Raw genomic sequence first — 10,707 nt, 5'->3', positions numbered from 1 at the left:
GATAGAGAGAATATGAAGATGTTCCCTATGCATCAGCCATAGGATCTATCATGTATGCAATGCTGTGTACCAGACCCGATGTGTGCCTTGCTATAAGTCTAGCAGGGAGGTACCAAAGTAATCCAGGAGTGGATCACTGGACAGCGGTCAAGAACATCCTGAAATACCTGAAAAGGACTAAGGATATGTTTCTCGTATATGGAGGTGACAAAGAGCTCATCGTAAAAGGTTACATTGATGCAAGCTTTGACACTGATCCGGACGATTCTAAATCGCAAATCGGATACGTGTTTACATTAAACGGTGGAGCTATCAGTTTTTGCAGTTCTAAACAAAGCGTCGTAGCGGGATCTACATGTGAAGCAGAGTACATAGCTGCTTCGGAAGCAGCGAACGAAGGAGTCTGGATTAAGGAGTTCATATCCGATCTAGGTGTCATACCTAGTGCATCGGGTCCAATGAAAATCTTTTGTGACAATACTGGTGCAATTGCCTTGGCAAAGGAATCCAGATTTCACAAGAGAACCAAGCACATGAAGAGACGCATCAATTCCATTCGGGATCTAGTCCAGGTGGGAGATATAGAGATTTGCAAGATACATACGGATCTGAATGTTGCAGACCCGTTGACTAAGCCTCTTCCACGAGCAAAACATGATCAGTACCAAGGCTCCATGGGTGTTAGAATCAGTACGGCGTAAATCTAGATTATTGACTCTAGTGCAAGTGGGAGACTGAAGGAAATATGCCCTAAAGGCAATAATAAAGTTATTATTTATTTCCTTATAATCATGATAAAGGTTTATTATTCATGCTAGAATTGTATTAACCGGAAACATAATACAGTGTGAATACATAGACAAACAAAGTGTCACTAGTATGCCTCTACTTGACTAGCTCGTTAATCAAAGATGGTTATGTTTCCTAACCATGAACAATGAGTTGTTATTTGATTAACGGGATCACATCATTAAGAGAATGATCTGATTGATATGACCCATTCCATTAGCTTAGCACCCGATCGTTTAGCATGTTGCTATTGCTTTCTTCATGACTTATGCACGTTCCTATAACTATGAGATTATGCAACTCCCGTTTACCGGAGGAACACTTTGGGTACTAACAAACGTCACAACGTAACTGGGTGATTATAAAGGAGTACTACAGGTGTCTCCAAAGGTACATGTTGGGTTGGCGTATTTCGAGATTAGGTTTTGTCACTCCGATTGTCGGAGAGGTATCTCTGGGCCCTCTCGGTAATGCACATCACTTAAGCCTTGCAAGCATTGCAACTAAATGAGTTAGTTGCGAGATGATGTATTACAGAACGAGTAAAGAGACTTGCCGGTAACGAGATTGAACTAGGTATTGGATACCGACGATCGAATCTCGGGCAAGTAACATACCGATGACAAAGGGAACAACGTATGTTGTTATGCGGTCTGACCGATAAAGATCTTCATAGAATATGTGGGAGCCAATATGGGCATCCAGGTCCCGCTATTGGTTATTGACCGGAGACGTGTCTCGGTCATGTCTACATTGTTCTCGAACCCGTAGGGTCCGCACGCTTAAGGTTACGATGACAGTTATATTATGAGTTTATGCATTTTGATGTACCGAAGGTTGTTCGGAGTCCCGGATGTGATCACGGACATGACGAGGAGTCTCGAAATGGTCGAGACATAAAGATTGATATATTGGAAGCCTATATTTGGACATCAGAAGTGTTCCGGGTGAAATCGGGATTTTACCGGAGTACCGGGAGGTTACCGGAACCCCCCGGGAGCTATATGGGCCTTAGTGGGCCTTAGTGGAAAAGAGAAGGGGCTGCCCTAGATGGGCTGCACGCCACCCTCCCTCCCCTAGTCCTATTAGGACAAGGAGAGGTGGCCGCCCCCCTCTCTCTTTTCCCCCCTCCGCGAATCCTATTCCAACTAGGATTGGGGGGGGGGGAATCCTACTCCCAGAGGGAGTAGGACTCTCCTGGCGCGCCAAGCTTGGCCGGCCAGCCTCCCCCCTTTAGTCCTTTATATATTGAGGCAGAGGCACCCCAGAAACACACAAGTTGATCCACGTGATCTATTCCTTAGCCGTGTGCGGTGCCCCCAGCCACCATAATCCTCGATAATACTGTAGCGGAGTTTAGGGGAAGCCCTGCTGCTGTAGTACATCAAGATCGTCACCACGCCGTCGTGCTGACGGAACTCTTCCCCGACACTTTGCTGGATCAGAGTCCGGGGATCATCATCGAGCTGAACGTGTGCTCGAACTCGGAGGTGCCGTAGTTTCGGTGCTTGACCGGTTGGATCGTGAAGACGTACGACTACTTCCTCTACGTTGTGTCAGCGCTTCCGCAGTCGGTCTGCGTGGGTACGTAGACAGCACTCTCCCCTCTCGTTGCTATGCATCACATGATCTTGCATGTGCGTAGGAATTTTTTTGAAATTACTACGAAACCCAACAGCCCTCCCTCCCCCCCACTATATATAGGCCCCCTGGGGGGGGCGCCGGCCCTGGGGATCCCATCTACATGGGGGGGCGGCGGCCAAGGGGGGGACTTGCCCCCCAAGTCAGGTGTGGCGCCCCCCACCCCCAGGGTTTCCAACCCTAGGCGCAGGGGGAGGCCCATGGGGGGCGCACCAGCCCACCAGGGGCTGGTTCCCCTCCCACTTCAGCCCATGGGGCCCTCCAGGATAGGTGGCCCCACCCGATGGACCCCCGGGACCCTTCCGGTGGTCCCGGTACAATACCGATAACCCCCGAAACTTTCCCGGTGACCGAAACTGGACTTCCTATATATAATTCTTCACCTTCGGACCATTCCGGAACTCCTCGTGACGTCCTGGATCTCATCCGGGACTCGGAACAACTTTCGGGTCTCCGCATACTAATATCTCTACAACCCTAGCGTCACCGAACCTTAAGTGTGTAGACCCTACGGGTTCGGGAGACATGCAGACATGACCGAGACGACTCTCCGGTCAATAACCAACAGCGGGATCTGGATACCCATGTTGGCTCCCACATGTTCCACGATGATCTCATCGGATGAACCACGATGTCGAGGATTCAATCAATCCCGTATACAATTCCCTTTGTCAATCGGTATGTTACTTGCCCGAGATTCGATCGTCGGTATCCCAATACCTTGTTCAATCTCGTTACCGGCAAGTCTCTTTACTCGTACCGTAATGCATGATCCCGTGGCTAACTCCTTAGTCACATTGAGCTCATTATGATGATGCATTACCGAGTGGGCCCAGAGATACCTCTCCGTCGCACGGAGTGACAAATCCCAGTCTCGATCCGTGTCAACCCAACAGACAATTTCAGAGATATCTGTAGTGTACCTTTATAGTCACCCAGTTACGTTGTGACGTTTGGTACACCCAAAGCACTCCTACGGCATCCGGGAGTTACACGATCTCATGGTCTAAGGAAAAGATACTTGACATTGGAAAAAGCTCTAGCAAACGAACTACACGATCTTTGCGCTATGCTTAGGATTGGGTCTTGTCCATCACATCATTCTCCTAATGATGTGATCCCGTTATCAATGACATCCAATGTCCATAGTCAGGAAACCATGACTATCTGTTGATCAACGAGCTAGTCAACTAGAGGCTTACTAGGGACACGTTGTGGTCTATGTATTCACACATGTATTACGATTTCCGGATAACACAATTATAGCATGAACAATAGACAATTATCATGAACAAGGAAATATAATAATAACCATTTTATTATTGCCTCTAGGGCATATTTCCAACACTGCTCGATCGCCGTGACAATTTGCAGGTACTGGGGAGGGGCTCTGCGCAAGAACGGACGGACAACCGATGCCTCCGTGAGGTTTTCTCCAAGCGCGCGAATCCGATTGACGAGAGTAGCTACCCATGAAGCAAACGCGTCCACGGACTCATTGTCGCCCATGACCAAAGTCTCATAGTTTCTTAGGAGAGTTTGGAGATTGGCTTGCTTCACGCGGGAGTGTCCCTCGACATGAGCTTCAAGGTATCCCATGCCTTTATCGCTGTTTCTTTGGCGATTAGGTGTTGGAGGACATCCATCGGCATCACCGAATAAATCGTCGACGCCGCCTACCGATCCTTCCGGTGCTCGGCTCCCTCCTTTTTGAACATGTCGCCTCCTGGATCAACCGCGTCCCACAGCTCGTTGGCGCAGAGACCACACTCCATGAGGGCCTTTCAGACCCCGAAGTTCTTGCGATCAAATCGTGGGTACGATGTACCGGGCACGGCAAGTGTTTTAGCCACACCGGACGCTTCCACGATCTCCTTGCCCGCCATGACCTTCCGTTACTAGAAGATCAACCTGGCTCTGATACCAATTGTTGGCCCAGACCGCATCACCGAGTACTTTCCGGCAACATGTGGTGACCGACTACGGACAAGGACAAAGCGAAGCAACGCTGGTTAACTTGGATCCTGCCCCAAGCTGGCTAGAGACACGTACCACACTAGCACCAAGCTAATTGCTTCTAGTTGGACGTGTACTACTTTGCTACAAGCCAAAGCTAGCTAGCAGTCGATGTCTCTCTTGATCGATTACGGTGACATACAACACACGCACACGTGAATCTTGTCTGATTGCCATAGGAGCATATCGCTCCTGGTTCTTTGTATTACTTTCACAAATCGATACAAGTTTACAGGGGATATCTTGAGTATATATTTTTTCGAACCGGGCTTTCCCCTTTCCATTACTTTCATAACGGAAATACATTGTCTCAGGAACTGAAACCAGCAAGGACTAGGGAAAGAGGAAAAGCGAGTTCGGGGCAACATCAGGAAACCCACTATCTGCGCCTGTCATCAGGAACATCAGATCATGGGGCGAAAACCTAATATCACCCAAAACCGCACTACGAGCACCTAAACAAGTATCACACATATTACATACGCCATCAACAGGCCCAGGCTAAAACCCCAGCAGTCCATCAAAAGGACACCTAACATGAACCCAGAGACTCAGATATGCCCGATGAGCAAAATATGCTAGTTTGTGTCATCCAGCAAGAACTTCCTGGCCGCGTCAACTTCCTGGTAGCAGAAGAAAGTGCTAAACGAGACCTGCAACAGCTGTTTACTTCAGTTACCGTCGTTTCCGCCCATGGTTGAGGACGGAGGGCCGCACAACAGCATCATCTGGGATATTTTCTCCTTCAACATCTCCGCGCCCCTCTTCATCATCTCACCTGTTTCAGGCTTCTGTAAACCTGCCCAATAAATCAAAAGGCACAAGCTGTAAACACAATCTCAAACGGAGTATTAATCCATTTGTGTTCAAAAGTAGCCCGGTTTTGAGCCAGCCAAATGGCCCAGCATATAGCCGCCAAGCCAACAGTGTACAACTCATTAAGGCCAGGCAGAAAACTATAGACACAAGCATAGTATTGCCACACATAGTTAGGACAACAGTCAGTTCTTGGAAGAGAACCCACAGTTCTCCACACCACCCTAGAACAACAAGTGCTAAGATGTTTCCAATTGATCACAGAAAGAGCAGCAAGGATCCCCTGGCCATAGCCCTTTTTCATGTTATCCCTAGTAAGTATAGCATTCTGACATACTTGCCACAGGAAAATTTGAATCTTAAGAGGTAGCTTGGCATCCCAAATCCATTTGAAGTTAGAGCCAGCCACATCCCTTTCTAGCCATCTATACATGGATTTTGTGGTATAATTTTTTGAATTGTCTAGTTTCCAGTATACCTCATCAGGGAGTTCATTTCTTTTTAGTGTTAACATCTCACTTTTCAGTTCCCCCCACTGTTCCATCATCTTAGGAGATATCCTTCTCCTAAAAGAGGAAATCTGGTCCAAAGACCCCATTTTGTCAACAGTGCAGTTTTGTTCAACACAAATTTCAAACAACAACGGAAATTTTTATTTAAAGGGAATCCTACCCTCCAGTTCATCCAGCCAAAGTCTAGCCACATCCCCACTATTCAACTTTATTCGTCTGCCCATCATATGAAAGTCCTTCACTTTTAGAAGGGATTTCCAACACGGTGAGTCACTAGCTTTTGATTTTACCAAAGCAACAGAGGATTTTTTGAAGTATTTTGCTTTAATAATATCTTGCCAGAGTCCCTCATTTTTATCAAGTTTCCACCACCACTTCACCAGCAGACTTATATTCTATTTTCTCAAGTCTTTCACCCCCAGACCCCCTTTCTTTTTGGATCTACAAATACGGCTCCATTTTACCATATGGTACCCTTTCTTCTTTCCTTTACTATGCCAGAAATTTTTTCTTCTAGGTTTGTCCCACTTCTCCAAAGTGGTTTTATTTAGCAGGAACATAGACATGTAGAAGGTCGGAGTATGTGACATTACAGAGTTCACTTTTATAAGCCTGCCACCAATAGGTAACACTTCACTAATCCAATTTTCACATTGACCAATGAATTTATCATCCACAAAAAGCCAATCATTGCATTTCAAACCAGCATAGCTAACACGCATTCCTAAGTATTTAATATGGAAAGAGCCTATTTGGCAATTAAACATCTCAGCGTACATTTGCATAGTATCATCATCAGCACGAACTGAGAAGATCTCACTTTTCAAGAAATTGATTTTCAGCCCAGACATGATTTCAAAGAGATCTAAGAGCAACTTGATATTAAGTGCATTTCTAGGGTTATCTTCAAAGCAAAGAATTGTATCATCCGCATATTGTAAGACAACTACCCCATTTGGAATCAGATCAGCCGCTAAACCTTTGAACAAGCCATTTTGCTGAGCTTTGATTACCATCTTAGTCAAGCAATTAGCAGCCAGGTTAAAAAGGAAAGGGGAAAAAGGATCCCCCTGGCGCACCCCTTTCGAGCTTTGAAAGTACGGACCAATCTCGTCATTCAATTTCACACTAACCGTGCCTCCTACTAGGATTTTCCTAACCCATTAAATCCATTGCGGATGAAACTCTCTCATTTTATGGCAATCTAACAAGAAATCCCAATTTACTTTGTCGTATGCCTTCTCAAAGTCTAATTTAAGAACAATGCCAATTTTTTTCTACCATAAGTATGATGTAGGATTTCATGCAGGGACATAATCTCGTCCATTATATCACGTTTTTTAATAAAAGCATTCTGGTGTCTACTGAACATGATATCAACAAAAGGTTCCATCCTAATGGTGAGCACCTTGGTAATCAGTTTATATATGCACCGGAGTAAACATATCGGGCGAAATTGTTGTATTTTATTTGCACCAACAACTTTAGGAAGCAGAGTAATAATCCCATAGTTCAATCGTTGCACATCTAGTTTATTATCATGGAACCAATCAAATAAAAGCATCACTTCACCCTTAACAATCTCCCAATAGTGTTGGAAGAATTCAATAGGAATATTACCAGGACCAGGTGCTTTGTTTGGTTTGATAGAGAATAGAGCATTTTTACCTCAGTTTCAGAAAAGGTTCTAGTAAGAATAAAGTTATCAATATCTGATAGTTTCTCATTAGGTTCCCACATCTTATCACCCAACTTGCAAAGATTCCCGGGAGCAGGTCCAAAAAGGTCTTTATAAAATTCGGTGGCATGTTTCAATAATTTTTTGGTCCCCTCTATCACCTCATCATCACAACTAAGAGAGAAGATAGTGTTCCCCCGTTTCCTCCCATTCACTATTCTATGAAAGTAATCTGTATTTCTATCCCCTTTCAACAACGAACTTTCATGAGAATTTTGCAGCCAAGCAATTTCTTCTTCCACCAGGAGATTATAGAGTTCCACCGATATTTCAACTTCCTTACAATATAATTCAGGAGAAAGTACATCCGTTTCTTCTAGTTTCTCTAGATGCTCCAGTTCCTCACTTAGTTCTATCCTCCTTTCCAAGATTTCCCAAAGAAATTAGACCCCCATACTTTAAAAAACTTCTTAAATCTCTTCAGTTTAATGTTCAAAATACCCATGGGATCATTTGATTTAACATGTTTCATCCACACCTTAGCAACTAAGGGAATAAAATCAGGATTCTTGAGCCAGTTTAGATCAAATCTAAATTCTCTTTTCTGCACTGAAGTAAGGATATAATCTTCAGTATTCAAAATCAGAGGGCAGTGATCTAAAATTTCTTTAACCAGTTTTCTAACAAAAGTCAAAGGAAATTGGCTCTCCCAAGAACTGGACATAAGGATTATGTCCAACTTTTCAAGGGTAGGATTTTGCTGGTTATTAGTCCAAGTGTAAATCTCACCATTCATGTCTACTTCTCTTAGACAAAAAGCATTAATGATGGAGTTAAAGAGATCAGAAGAGTGACTTATCCTAGTTTTTTTGTTTCTCTCACTAGCATATCTCAGCATATTAAAATCACCTCCCACAATATAAGGGCATGTAATGTTGCTACACATGTCAGAGAGCTCAGTTAAAAATTCCACTTTATGTTCCTCATGTGCAGATCCATACACTACCAGAATACAGTAATTCACTTTTTTACCTTTATCCCACAACTCAAGTTTCATAAAAAAAAATCCTGCTTTGCAGGATCTGATATCAAAAGTATCATTCTTAGTACCACATAAAATTCCCCCAGACTTGCCCACTGAAGGAATCCAATTCCAGCAAAAGCATTCCCCTGGATCAATTTTCCTCGAGAACTTAGAGGAAAAATCCTTCTTCATTGTTTCCTGGATACCAATAAAGTCTAAACAATATTCTCTAATCAAGTCAGATAAGCAAGTTGCCATACCCTTCTTCCCCACACCTCTACAGTTCCAAAAGAGACCAATCATTTTTTCTTGCATTTTGGGGAGTGGTTTTTGTTGCTAGGTTTACCAGGAGGCATGGTCGAACCAGCATCAAGAACCACTTTGTTCTTCTGACTTCTAGTAACATGCTTGGATATTACTACATTTATCTTCTTTTTTCCTTTTTTATAGATCTTACAATAGTAAAATCATCATCATCAATCTCACCATCTCTCATCCATTCTATGTTTAATGGAGATTTATCCCCAGCAGCATTAGTAATAAGCAGAATTTTATCCTGTTGTCTCTCTGTATTCTCAGTTTTTTCAGCTATATTAGCCCTAGATTTTTCCAGCTCCTTAATTACATCAACCACAGTAAAACTATTGTCAGGAATATCAACACCCATCATCGAAGCTGTAGATGCAATTTCTAAGTTGGAAAGAATCTCAAAAGAATTGGAGTTGGGGGTATTTTCATTACCTTGCAGATTTCTCTTCATAGTCATTTTTTCAGCCCGAACTCCCATGTGTTCAATGTTACCACCAGCAGTCCTCTGACTCAGCCTGATCTGCACTTCTTCCACCACAGGTGGAGTAGGAATAACTTCCACATTCTCCCCCAGATGTATCAGGAGATTGTACAGAGTACAATGATGGTACATGTTGACAGGTTATGTCATCAGCAGGTAACTCAGTAACCAGAGGCTGTCCCATCACAACATCCAGATAGGATGTAGCTTTTTTGACAAAAGGAACACTGGGTACGATCTGCATAGCATTCACCACAATTTTTTCATATGACAAAGTTTCAGGGGACCCCATTCCTTCCATCTGATCCCTCCTGTTTTCTGCAACTATAGTGTCAATAAGAGGATCATTGCTAATCTCCTCACTTTCTTCATCAGAGAAATTCTCTTCATTGTCCCCTTGTTTTTTATCAACCTTCTTTTCCTCTTCCAAGGTTTCTACTACATGTGAGCATTTACACGCGAGCCGCAGCTTCCAGGTCCTCTCGTATGGCGACCCCGACCAGCCGATATCCCTCCGGCACACGGGCTGCCGGAAATTCTGGCACTGGCGGCCCCTCCCTCGGCCACCGGTCATGGTCCGCCATGGCGACTCCAACTCAGTCTGGTGCAGCTACGCTTTGCTAGACGGACATGGCCACGACAACAAGGACCGCTCCAGCAGCACCATTCTCGTCTCGTTCAGCCGTTCCTACTACGGAAGGGCTAGGGCGGAATCCATTGGCACGTACTGCTTCGACACCGGCAAGGGAAAGTGGGCCAAGGTTGGGGACTGGACGCTGCCCTTCTGCTCCCAGGCCTTGCATGTCCCCGAGCTCGGCGACGGCCTCCTGTTCGGCATCGACAACAAGTACTTCTTGGCAATGGACGTCTTTAGTGCCGCGAAGACGGAAAAGCAGTGGACCCCGGTGTTGTGGCACGCGTGGGTCGATGTGGACGTCGACCCTCTGTCAGACTGGAGGCTGCAGTACTACAACGTGGTGTACCTAGGGGACGGTAGGTTCTGCATTCACAGGAGTTTTGTGGTCATGGAAACCGATGGATCGGGCAGTGGTGAGGAGTGCGTCCTGCTCACCGGCGTGGAGGTGGTGCGAGATGGGCCCGGGCTCCAGACGATCATGCACAAGTCCAGACGTCTCGACTCCGACATCTACTACGTGCTCTAAAATGCCATACTTTTTTTTTTTGCCAGTGCCTATTTTGGGATTTCCCATATATCTTTGTTGTTAACACATGTCTAATATTTCACTGACCCAGCGAGCAGAGATATAGCAACGAAAACAATAATTGGCCAGCGACAACTAGATCGATGAGAAGAAACATGGTATTGCCAAGTTGTGGAGTTATGCCTTTTTTATTCAATCATATGATAACTTTGTTTACAAAAAAGGTTTGGCTAGGAATCTGATGCATACAAACAACACAACAACCTGAAATGGACATA

This window comes from Triticum dicoccoides, chromosome 6A, assembly GCF_002162155.2.
Source record: "Triticum dicoccoides isolate Atlit2015 ecotype Zavitan chromosome 6A, WEW_v2.0, whole genome shotgun sequence".
Lineage (NCBI taxonomy): Eukaryota > Viridiplantae > Streptophyta > Magnoliopsida > Poales > Poaceae > Triticum > Triticum dicoccoides.
Note: the sequence above shows the minus strand (reverse complement) of the source record.